The sequence below is a fragment of the Ictidomys tridecemlineatus genome, chromosome 1 (assembly GCF_052094955.1).
Source record: "Ictidomys tridecemlineatus isolate mIctTri1 chromosome 1, mIctTri1.hap1, whole genome shotgun sequence".
Classification (NCBI taxonomy): Eukaryota; Metazoa; Chordata; class Mammalia; order Rodentia; family Sciuridae; genus Ictidomys; species Ictidomys tridecemlineatus.
Window position 1 is genome coordinate 9,951,817 of NC_135477.1, and position 12,619 is coordinate 9,964,435.

At 48.4% G+C, this 12,619-nt stretch overlaps 1 protein-coding gene across 5 annotated transcripts in view; it reads right to left on the minus strand.

The window, feature by feature from the left end:
- Plpp4 (phospholipid phosphatase 4) overlaps positions 1-12,619 on the minus strand; it is a 239,223-nt gene that overhangs the window by 124,310 nt on the left and 102,294 nt on the right. For 4 of the 5 annotated variants that reach the window (XM_078038797.1, XM_078038763.1, XM_078038968.1 and 1 more), the window contains 3 exons: positions 5,745-5,848; positions 4,703-4,937; positions 422-758 (listed from right to left, as the gene is read on the minus strand). The gene's annotated coding sequence lies outside the window, so the exon portion shown is untranslated. The remainder of the gene's footprint in view (positions 1-421; positions 759-4,702; positions 4,938-5,744; positions 5,849-12,619) is intronic. The other variant, XM_040272708.2, reaches the window with a different exon arrangement.

Below are 12,619 nucleotides of genomic sequence, written 5' to 3' on the forward strand. Positions count from 1 at the left end.
TAGTCCTTCATGTTCTCCTGGGGACCACTCTGGTGTAAGATCTACCATTAGAGCCCAATGTTACATGTTGCCTCTACGTCAGGTGACACCAGGACGCTTTCTCATGGGCTCAAGTTTTCCTCCTTACTCTGCTCCTGTGGCTAAGGTCTCCTCGCTGAAGGACCCTCCTAAAAAGGAGACCCGGGAGAGCTCCCACTTACACTGAGGGTAGGGTTCCCCTTCTCTGCCAGCCTGCAGAATTATCCCAATGGGCCAACCATATCCTCCCATTGGAAACAGGGGGTCACCTGCCCTCTTGGTACTACAAACCCCACCTCCACAGCACTTGGGTGTCCACTCTACTCCCAAGTGTGGCCTCCATGCTTCCCATGGCATGCACCATTCTGCCCCTCGTCTGCAAGTGTGTGACCACAGTACTGACCTTGTCTGTCTAGGACAGAAGACATTTTGACCATCACCACAACTCTTGGACAGGGGTCCATCCCCCACCAACAGGATAAGTGGGAGGTGATAGGACAAGCACTGCCCCCCTGCTCTGGGACCTTGTGTTTCCAGTGACGATGACCTCCTTCCGGCCTCCAGGATGAGTGTTTGATTGGGGCCTGGCCAACTGGAGTCCAGGGACAGGCTCACAACTCAGTGGGAGGCAGTGAGATGCAATACGACTTCTATTGCCAAGAAATGCCCTCTTTCTTCTCATGTGGACCCAGATGTTGGAGGACCTAGGACTGAAGCAGGCGCCCTTCACCAGGTAGATCCTAAAAATTAATATAAAGAGAACAGAGATATGATTTGGAGAGATCAGGCCCTACTGAGACCGTGGAGTCCTGAGGCAAGCTACTCCAAAAGCCACTAATGCAGCTATTCTGTAAATATAAAATACACGAGATGCTGCATTCCTGGTGTTAAGACAGTTTTATTTATTTATTTATTTCTGTAAGATTATCTTGAATCATCAAAATCTACTGTATCAATCACAGAGCATTTTCCAGATATCTACCATGTGCCTAGCATGGTCTGTGCTGAAGGGTACAGGCAGAATCAGAAAGTGTAGAAGCCACAGGGGTTTTCTCAGGGAAGCCACAGAACAAGACGCTAATGACTAAGTGCCACCGCACATGGCGGGCTCTGCAGGGGAGAGAAGGTGGCCGTTGTGTCCATCCACTCCAGAGCGAGTCACTTCCTCCTGGCCATCTCGTGATCCATGTGCATGGCCAGAATTTCAGCAGAGGACAGGCGGCCGTGGTGTCCCCAGAACAAGGCTGGCCCCTTCCCATCTTACCTGGCGCTCCTCTCCTTATCCAATTCACAGGTCTGTTTTATAACTTTCTAGGACACAAGATGTTCTGACACTTGAGTAATAAGTGATATTCACAAGTGTTTTCCCCTTCTCCATGCAAAGGGTGCTAATGAGAATGGGTGCCGCTCCTCCCCCTTCTCCCCCTCCCCAACCTTTCTCAGAGCAGAAGGCAACAGTCCTCCCTCCAGACAGAACATTAGGCTCAACACCAACCACATCTTTTTTTTAAAAAAAGAGAGAGAGAGAAAGAGAAAGAGAGAGAGAAATTTTTAATATTTATTTTTTAGTTCTTGGCGGACACAACATCTTTGTTGGTATGTGGTGCTGAGGATTGAACCCGGGCCGCACATATGCCAGGCGAGCGCGCTACCGCTTGAGCCACATCCCCAGCCCCCAGCCACATCTTTACACAGGAAAAACACAAAGTAGAGACGCAGTGAGCTCAGTCCATGCCCACACCTAAAGATTTTCTCTGGTTGGGCTGGGGTGTGGCTCAGCAGTGTGAGCCCTGGGTTCAATCCTCAGCATCACATATAAATAAATAAAATATATAGCTATTAAACAAAAAACGTATTTTCTCTGGTTGTGTCCAGCTAAGTTAAAGTACAAGGTTAATAAGCAGGCCAGAGTCCCAGTGGGCCCACTAGGTAGGGCAGCCAGATACCCCTTTAATCACTAATCACCGACCCCAACATAAGGAAGCCTGGGGCAGGGGCAGGGGTTTGCACTAGCACCTGTGTGGACTCACACCTCTAGTCACTAATGGAAACACAGGTGAGGAGTGCAGCCACAGGGGAGGGGTTTGCACTAGCACCTGCGTGCAAACTAGCACATCCAGATCTGATTTTCTGGGACCCTTTGTTTTGAAGAATTTTATATTCACAGAATAACACAAAGAATACCCACAGAGCCTCGCCTGGGCCCACCAAGCACTGTCATTTGCCACATTGGTTTCATTCCCACCCCCAGGTAGACAGGTAGGTTAGGTCAAGATGTTAGCATGTGTATGTACGTGTGTGCGTGCGTGCGTGTGTGTGTGTGTGTGTGTGTGTATGCACATGTGTGTCGAGGTCTATGTACATTTCTTTCTGAATATTTGAAAATATATCGATAACATTATTATGCTTAAGAAAATTAATAATTCCAAATCATTTGCCAATATCTAGCCCATATTTAAACATCTCTAAAGTGTATTTTGTAATTTATATAGGATTTGATCAAGCACATTTCATCCGGTTATCGCATCTTTTCAGCACCTCTTCGTGCCCCTCTCGCTTTTGAAATCTTGAGGAACCCAGGCCACTTGTTTTACAAAATGCCAAGGCCATCAGATCAACATTCCTGGTTTGTCTGCTCGTCCGCTGGTGTCCCTGTTCCTGTTGTTCTACCCCCATCCCCTGGGTAATTGCTAAGAACCAGGAGTCCTGTTACAGACCTGATTTGATGCAGGCTGAGCACTTTGGACAAAAATACATCACCAGCGAATCTGAGATCTTCATTCTTCCTCCTATCAGGAGGCCCAGGAGGCCAGGCGGCCCCTTTATCCATGAGGCTAAATTTGATTATATGGTTAAAGTAGTGGCCACCAGATCTTCCCACGGATTTTCATTTGTAAATAGTAAACACACAACACTGCTTTGACTCTCAGCCTGGCATCCAGGTCCTGCCCAAGCCAGACAGAAACACAGAAGCCCAATCCCAGAAGCCTGGTGAGAATGGGAAGTTGGGATGGGATGAACTGATTTTATAGACATAAGACAGACGGACTGCAAGTTGGTGGGAACCCCAGACTCTCAATTAAACCCCCAACTAGAGTCTGAACCCAGCCTCACGGTGTGTTCTCAGCTGCCCCCCAGAGTCATGTCTGCATCCCAGCCTCCCTGCCACGACCAAGCCCTTCCTTGACCCTATAATACTGGACCAGTGCCACTGCGAGTCACTCCTGTGGGGGTTGCTGGGGTTAGAAGGAAAGTGTTAGTTGACTTTGTGTCTCTATGACCCAAAGACCTGGCAAGAACAACTTAGAGGAGGGAAATCATATTTTGGCTCACAGTCTCAGAGGTTCAGTCCATGGTCAGTCTATGGTCAGCTGATTCCACAACTCTGGGCCTGAGGTGAGGAAGAACATCATGGCTGAAGGGCGTGAAGACTGGAAAGCAGCTCAATTCATTTGACAGGAAGCAGAAAGAAAGAGGCCTGTTCTCAACCCCGAAGAAAGCCCCCAGTGACCTACTTCCTCCAGCCATACCCTACCTGCCTACAGTCACCACCGACTACAGTGGTCCTTTCAAATTATTAATCCAGAAAGTGGATTAATCCGCTGATTAGCTCACAGCTCCCCTAATCATTTTACCCTGATGTATGCCACTGTCTCCTACATGAGCTTTTGGGAGAACATGGCATATCTATACCCTAACAGGGAAGAAGTAGTCACCAGATCACAAAGAGAAGGTGTCAGATGCTGGCACAGTAGCCCACTTCCATGCTTATTGGCAGATCCCAGCTCTGCTCCTGGGTGAAGGCCCATTTGTGTACCCCCAGGCACCACTTGGGAGTAGATTAAACCCTAACAGGAAATCTCCACCGTCCACAGGCTGGCCAGGATTGGCAATGTCCAAAGATTCCAGATCTCCCAGTCAGCTCAATTCTCTTAGCACAAAAGCTACCCACACACTCCTGACTCATTCCTTTCTCCATAACAACCATATGCACCTCCTAGCAGTCCTGTGGCCCAGGACTGCCACCATGGAACCTCAGATACATGACTCAAACTCTCTGATACTTGGCATCTCCTAGCTAATACCGGAATTTTAGTCTTGGTTTCAGATCCAGAAGCTGAGGCACCGTCTTTGTTCTGGGGAACTCACTTGAAGCATCAGAGAGAAGTCCGTCTGCTTACTGTGCAACCCTAAAGCAAGAAAAAACCTCGCTGGACTAGCTTGGAAATGTCTCGTGAATGCCAGTCCCTCTCACCAGCTTTTTGTTATCGTCCCAAAGTCATTACTGATAGAGAAAATCTGGGGGAAAGCTGGACCTCTACTAGAGATAAGTGTTGAATATTCTGTGCCTTGAACAACCGGTTATAAAAATAAGGAGCACGTTGGTACACCGTTCCTCACCATCTTCACTGAGTCCTGTGAGCACCACAGAGACATAAAGGTACACTGTTCCCCAAGGAGAAGTCTTTCCTCAACTGTGCCTTTAGGACAGATGAGAAAGAAGAGCCCCTCGTGCTTTGCCCATCACTAGGCCCATCAGGGATGTGGCCTTGGTGTGACCTTCGGAGTTGACGGACCTGGGTTCAGACTTCATCTCTGCCCCTTCTCTACCATGTGACCTTGCACAAGTGACATGGCCTCAGTGCTTTGGTTTCTGTCCAGTGGTGATCATAATTAAACCTACCTTGCAAAGCCCTTGGGCACACAGGCAGATGAAGTACGCAAGCGCTCAGCACAGAGGATGGGGCACCTGGCCAGTGCTCAGGAAACAGAACAGCAGGTATTATTTTGGCAATAATTTTGTTGCCTGGAGCCAAGTAAATAGGTTGAAAGTCTCATTCCACCAAGCCACCTCAGTGATTTTCTTCCACAGTTTGGCTTTGCTTCTGTGTTCATCTGTCTCCCCAGGAGCAGGTAGGCTGAAGGAAGGAGGAAGAGGTTGGCCTTCCTGCAGTCCGCATGCCAGAATATGATGGTTGCAAACCTGCTTCTAGAGACGCAAGTCAAGCAAATGCTGTCAAACTTACTTGAACCACTTTTTAAAAACCCTGCTAAGAAAGAACAGGCCTTCCTAGGTGGCATCCTCAGTCCTAGCACAGGAGACATAACCAGTGCATGAACTGGTGCAGCCATATGCTCTCACTTTTGTGCAAATGTTGTGGAAAAGCATTCTGACTCTGCACAATCTGAAGGGTGACAGGGATTAGAGTCCTGTACTCTCTATTGGTCATTTAAAATATTCTAGCCTCTGCAAATCTCTTTACATCAAATGCACACATGAGGATGGCTCTGTCTACCCAGCTTATGCCCTTGTCACTTTGAAAGTGACAAGTGAATACATGGACAGTTGTGCCATGCAAAATGTAGAGCTGTCCATCAAAATGATGCTGCAGACTTGAGGCAGGTTTCATTTTTCTCAAAAGATCCCACTGCTTCCAACTTGAGTAGGATGTATGGGACAGAGGTGGTTATTAGCTTTATCAATGATTCAATTCTGAAAATAACTACTATACCTCTCATTTTTCTACAGTGGTTTAATTGAAGAATATACACTATGATTGCAAAGCAAGATCTTAAAAAATCCATTGTTAGCATTTGTGACTACATGCCTGTATGAAAACAGATTATTTTCCTGTCTTCCATATTGTATTAGTCGGCTTTCCATTACTACAACAAAATATGTGAGGCAACTAATTTTATAAAGAGAAGAGGTTCACATAACTCACAGTTTTGGAGAGTCCAAGTTCAAGATCAGATGGTGTCACTGCTTTGGGTGGTGAGAATTAGGCCATCAGGGCAGGAGCATATGTAGAAGCAGTCACATTTAGAACTGGAGAAGAGAGGGAAAGAAATTAGATCCCATGCTGTCCTTCAAAGGCATGCCCCCAAATGACCTAGGAACCTCCCCCTAGGCCCTGACTCCCAAAGGGTTCACCACCTTCTAACAGCATCAATTGGGGAGCAAACCTTCAATCACAAGGGACCAGGGGGAGACACTCAACCCACATGGAAACCACGGAACACATATTCCAAACAGCACGTGGAAGGGCAGGGAGACCGAAAGGAAAGTGAGGCAGAATCCATCCATCCTAACCACACCTTAGTTTTGGATTCCAGTCAAGGGTACAAGAGCTTGGAGCTTATTCAGGAAGTGATTCATGAATCACTTGGAAGGAGAATAAGGAAATGAGGCAGGTAAGAGAGGAAAACCCAGACAAGGTGTGTCATCAAGCAGGTGAACCTGTGGGCAGCTAGGACTCAGTCTCCCTGGGAACTGAAGCAGACAGTGTCTCTGAGTCACCCCTCCCCAGCTCCACCTGCAGCCAGACGGTTTATCCGCTGACATCCATCCATCAGTTGAGAGCCACACCTAGGGAGCCAAGAGGTAATTCCTATGCACACCTGGCCTTGCCTGGGCCCTGGAGGAGCTGACAACACAGGCCAGAGACAGCCCTCAGCAAAAGGTGTAGGTGCTTCAGCTGAGCTAGTGGTGCACAGAGTCAGGGATCAGTGAGAAAGGGCTCTGGGGGCCTGATGGCATGGGCAGGAGTTTCTGCCACTCCCTGCTCTCTCCATGGCTAACAAGTTACCTTGCCATATACCTTCCTGGTTTACTTGGTGATCCTCATATCAACCCGTGGAGAAAGTACTGTTTGTATCCTTGTTTCTCAGATAAGAAAAGTTAGTCTTGGAGAGGTTAGATCACTAACCAATGATATCACCCAATAAACTAGATTCAGTACTTGAATGTGGAGCTGACTTCAAAACCCTTTATCCATCCCCCAAATTGCAGTCACAGTTCTCATGTATAATGCTAGCTCATTGGTTACCCCATCTTTCTACCCCATGGCAGATTAGAAACAAAAACTGCCAGACAGACACGGGGCTGGTGCATCTCAGCACGCAGGGGTGACAGGAGCAATCTCCCTGGGCAGTGCACAAGCCTAATGACAAACACCCAGTGCAGGGGACGGTGCAGAGGTGCCATTACATTCAGCACTTCCTTTTCCAAGAGGAACACAGGATGCAAAGTGCTTTTGAACGCCTCCCAACGAGAATCACAAGAGGTGTTCAGGTCTGGGCTTCGGAAGGGAACCTGTCAGTCATCTGGGTTATCCATTCCCTGGCAGACGTGTCAATGAGGCGCCGTGTTCCTCTTTGCAGATGCTCTGAACCTACTAGATTGGTCTCAGAATCAGGGAAGCTGTGGCTGAGGGCCGAGGGCCCAGGGGATCATCTGGGGGTGGGAAGAGGATGCACAGCCTCCTGGGGATTAGCCAAGCCCCACTCCAGCGGGAGGTGGGCGGAGGGGGCCTGGTGCACATCTCAGCACACCTCTAGAATGACCTCGGGAGAGAGACGGCTGGTTTTAGGCAGAGTCTGCAGGAGCAGATTAAATTAAGGGGAGAATCAGCATGAAGACGAGACACCTCCTTTTATCATCAAAGCCCTTTGCAAAATCTGAACCTGAGAACAGTCCAGCCCCCTGGGAAGCACCACACGAGGGCTTCTGTGGCCACCTGCACAGATGGGAGTGAGGCTGAGGCACCTGGGGCCAGAGCCAGGAAGAAAATGTCTCCCCAAAGCAGGTTCTGCGCTGTGAGCACCCACTGCTCTTTCAGAGAGGGCTCCAGTCCTGAAGACCCGTCCTGCAAAGGAACAGGAGGTGATGAGTCCCTTCAGACCCCGCCTTGGAAACAGGAGGCGTGTGGTGCTACCCTTCTCAGCCGTTCTCAGTTTCCACAGGGGTTGGAGGGCCTTCTACAAATTGCACAGAACAAGCCCTGTATGTGGGGTGGGCCATGAGTACCCTCGACTCTTGCATCCGTACCATTACTACTGTGTCAAACCACTAGCAGGCAGCATAGGCCTCTCTCTTGAATGTCAAACAAAATTCACCAGGAGGCCACCCCCACTCCCGGGAGTAAATGGGCACATGCAAATCACACACAAGGAGCAACGTTTAACGCAAAAGCCCGAAGCTGTCAAAAATATCCTCTCTGTCCCTGACACCATCAGCACTGGGATTATTTTCTGTGGTCTCAAATCATCCAATGGATTCATTAGGTCTTACTCAAGAGAGAAAAAATGCCTATAGGGTGTTGGAAGCAGAGTCTTGTGGGGTGGGGGTAGGAGACTGTGAGGACTTCTATATAGATGAACTATATAAGAGAATTCAGCCTCAAGAGAAATTTTTAGAGCTTGGCCAGGGATTCTGGGAGCATAGCCATTTGCTCGGCACATCTCCTGCTGAGGGACACTCAGCAACATATTAGCCACTGGCTGCTCTGAAACATTAGACCAGACTTTACAATGGAATATTATTCAGTCTTGAAAAGGAAGGGTATTCTGATGTATGCAATGACATAAGTGAAACTTGAGGGCATTATGCTAAATGAAGTTAGCCAGACACAAAAGACAAATACTTAGGATTTCACTTATATGAGGCCTATAAAATCCTCAGATCCACAGAGAGGAGCAATTACTAAAGGTGCAGGATGGGACGTGGGCGTTATTGCTTAATGGGCACAGAGATTCCATTTGGAAGATGAAAACACTCTGGATATGCATGGTGATATGATTACACAACACTGTGAGTGCGACGTTTCAGGTTTTGTGTATTTTACCACTCACATAAAAATAGCTCCCCTGTTGGAGGAATTTCCATCTTGATGTTTTCACATCAACCAAAGAAGCAAGCCCAGCAATGACCCCAGGCCCCAGCCCCCGCCCACACCTCCTGCACTCCTCCACTTTGGTTTCTGCAAATGACTTTGCTGGAGTTGAAAACCCCATGAGTGGACTTTGCACTGGGTGCGAGAAGCTAGAGGAGAAAACACAGAGACAGGCTTCAGAGGACAGAGCTCTCCGGCTTCCCGTTTCCAAGGGGAAGGGAAATCAGATCAGGTTGACCTCTTTAATACAAATAATTAAAGCTCCTGTTTCTGTTTGTTCTTTAGCTAAAGATTTTAGACAGGCACGACTTTTTGGTAAGAACAATTTGTGGAATTTTTCATCATATGCAAGGAAGGAAAGGTCCAACGGGGGGTGGCGTGAGCTTCTGAGGCTCTGCACACGGGCCCATCCTGGGCTGCAGGCGGTGCTCCCATCCGTCCGGCATGTCTTTCACGCTCTTCCTTTCGAAGGCAACTTCTGTGGCAGCAAGGAGTTACATGCACACACACACACACACACACACACACACACACACACACACACACACGATTCCAAAACAGCCGAGACAAAAAGCGACGGAAGCAGGATTTCCGAAATTACGTTGCATGAACTCTGCCTCCGAATCACTAATGTGCTTATTAAGAATGCAAATGTCCTCCTGGATCAGTCTCTGCAAGTGCAGGCCCTGGATCTGCTTTGTATTAAATAAGGTCCGTGGTAAGTCAGGGAGGAGAAGATGAAGTTCATTTCTGGTCAGTAGGGTCTGTGTCAAAGGGCTGGCCTGGAAGGACCAGAGATGAGGGCCCAGGGCCATCTGAGTCCACTGCCCTCATCCCTGCCCAGTGCCCCTTCCCACCTGCCCCAAAGCCCTCAAGTCCCCATTTCTGATATCCATTCATGCCCTGACACCCCTTTCCTGGTGACTGGCTTTGGGGATGAGAGGGCACCACCATTCTTTGTCCCAGTGGATAAGGACAAAGGCAACGGCCAATGTACTCCCCTGCCTGGCTCACCACTGTGGAGCTGCCCTGCCCAGAGCCTGCTGTGCCCCCGGCTCACCCACAGTCTTCACCCCAGCTGCACCGGGGTGGCCAGACCAGACTTGGCCAACCATCTTGGTCTCCATTGCTCACTTCAACCCTACCTTGCAGTGTGGCCTGAGTCAGGGACGTGGCTTCATGGATTGCAATGCCTGTCATGGGCCAGGAGGGGCAAAGACACCAGTATACCCCTCTGCCCTTTAATTGCCTTATGATAGGATTTTTCATACTTCAATGAATTACTTCTTCGTGTGTCTGTTTACAGGTACTTATATAGCACCTTCCATGTTCCAGATAACCTTTTAAGGGATTTGGAAATATTAACTCATCAAATCTTCATAACAATATAGATGCATGGATTGGTTTTATCTTCATTTAAAAAGGAGGAATTGAAGCACAGAGATGTTCGTGACCTTGCCCACAGTGACCTTGCCCACAGTTGAATAGCTTAACATGCCACCGATGATTCAGGCCGAGGCAATCTGTCTTCATAGTCTGTGCCAAGCTGTCGATGTGGGGTACGTATAAGTTAATGGGAAAATAAAGCACATCGATGAAAACAAACAGTGTTTTATACTCTGGTTACAGTTCTTGTCCTGAGGCTCTTTCTGTTGAAAGGGGAGAGTAAGGAGCTATTTTTAGTGGTATTAAAGGAAATGGCACAGAACCTTGAAGCTTTCTCGTGGACAACATTGAAACTGAAAGAGGAGTATAAAATGAGTAATCTTCTTGTTTTGTGAGTCAATGTCACTTAATACCACAACAGGACACAATTTACAGTAGCTCTTAGGGGACAGTGAGTTACTGCTCTGACACTGGAGCGTCAGGGGCTGTTTGCTTCCTCCGAGTTGAGCCCACTCTTGGTACCCCGAGTGCTGATGATTTGATAAAAGAGTTGTATCTTTTTTTGTGCAAACGGACATCCTAGCTCTAGTCACAAGATCAGAAAATCCCTATCAGACAGGTCTAAATTAACCAAGTCCTTAAGTTTGAGTATTTCCAATCAATAGACAATCAGCAGTTAATATCAGCGCAGGACAGTGGTTCACAGGACAGTGGTTCACAGGACAGTGGTTCACAGCACGTGGTCTCTGGCTCTGCAAGACCATGTCAGCTGAGAACTCATTAGGAATACAGATTCTCTGAGCCGTCCAAGACCTGCTAAATCAGAAACTGTGGAATGGGGTCTGGTAATCTGTGTTTTTATAAGCCCGCCAATTCAGGACACACCACAGTAAAACTTTCATATACATTCCCCAACATTAGTAAGATTTTTAAGAGTATATCTGGATCAAATCCTGGAAGTTACTGCTTCCGTGGCCTAGGAAAATGATCCAACCTCTGTAAATCTCAGTTTTCTTATCTGCAATATGAGAACAAGACCTGAGTCGCAGGCATTGTCTGGGTTAAATGAAATTGTGTGTGCCGAATGCTAAGAGTGTACCAAGAACTGTAAATGCTCAAATATGTTTGTCACTGTTATTGTCACCATCGTCATTAATGGTGTGATGGCACTTGGACAGAAACACTGTTAAAGGGAAAGGATTGTTTGTGAGTCACAGGTGGGAACTCTAAGATGGAGAGAGGGATTCTACTGGCTGTTTGGTGGGTACCCAGCGAGGGCTTTAGCCTGGATCTGCCATGTTCACGGTATGCACCTGCCTGCCCAGAGTCTTCCTCCTGTTGGCCTTTTAAAACCTAGAATCTCTGCAGTCCTCACTCTGAAGATCCAGGGAATGTGGATTCCAGCCAGATTCTTCTCCAACCAAGGAGAGATGGGAAGAGCACAGGGTGGGGCAGGATCATGGGCTGAGGAAGAGAACAGGCCGGACAGGCAGAGAGCCAGGGAGCCTGTGGGGACACTTCTGGGCAGATCCCGCTCTCTGCTCCCCACACTCTCTTGGGCCTCTTGCCTTCTGCAGCCACTTGGCCCCCTTGGCTACGTTGTCCCTGGACATACTCCACCTTCCATATCGCCCTGCACAGCCTGCAGTTTTCCAACACAAACTGTACTAAAGCCAAAGCAGGGAGGATGTAAAACCCAGAAAGCCAGGGGTGCTCCCCAAGGACCTGGGATTGATCCTCCCTCAGCACCTCTGCATGGAGCCGCTCATCCATTCTCTCCATTAGGCTGGAAGCAGAGAGCAGTCGGAAGGGAACTCATCTACGCAGGGAGCCAGGGTTGGTGGGCCGGATCCTTTGCTGTGGCACCTAAGTCTGTGACCCCAACTCAATCTTTTCACTCTTCTGTCCACTTGTCTCTTTGGACCAAGTCAACTGACCGCAAATAAGGTCTGCACAGAGGTGGCAGAGCAGATCAGAAGGTGGAGGATGCACCAGGAGCTATGCTGAGCACATCACACGCATCACCTCCGCTGACGCTCACGAACAAACTGGCCAGACACCAACACGCTCAGCTGATGTTACCCAGCACTCACCTCGTGCCTTCAAGCCTGTCCTCGGCGGGCACCTCTCACGCCTCCGTGCACTTCAGCCTATTACAACTCTATGAGCTGGAGACGAGTACCAGGCACATTTTTTTTTTCTGATGAGAAATTTGAGACACAAAGAAATGGACCATTGGGTCCAAAGTCAACCAGAGGTCACTAGCAGAAGAGTCTTGAGACTCAGACCTGAAGATTCACCTTCCTAATCCTTGTGCATCGAAGAGAGAGCAGCAACAGAGGCACAGAGGATGAGGACAAACCATGCAGGGAAAGCAAGGAGGCGGGTGTTGCTGGAAGGTTCTCTAAACACTAAGAAAATGTGGTGGCTGCAGGTTCACACGATGTTTGGCCCGAGACAAAGAGAGCAGAGCCAGCCCTGAGGTCCCAAGCAGGGAAAATAAATAAACCAAAAACTCAATCGTGGTGGGAAGGAAGAAC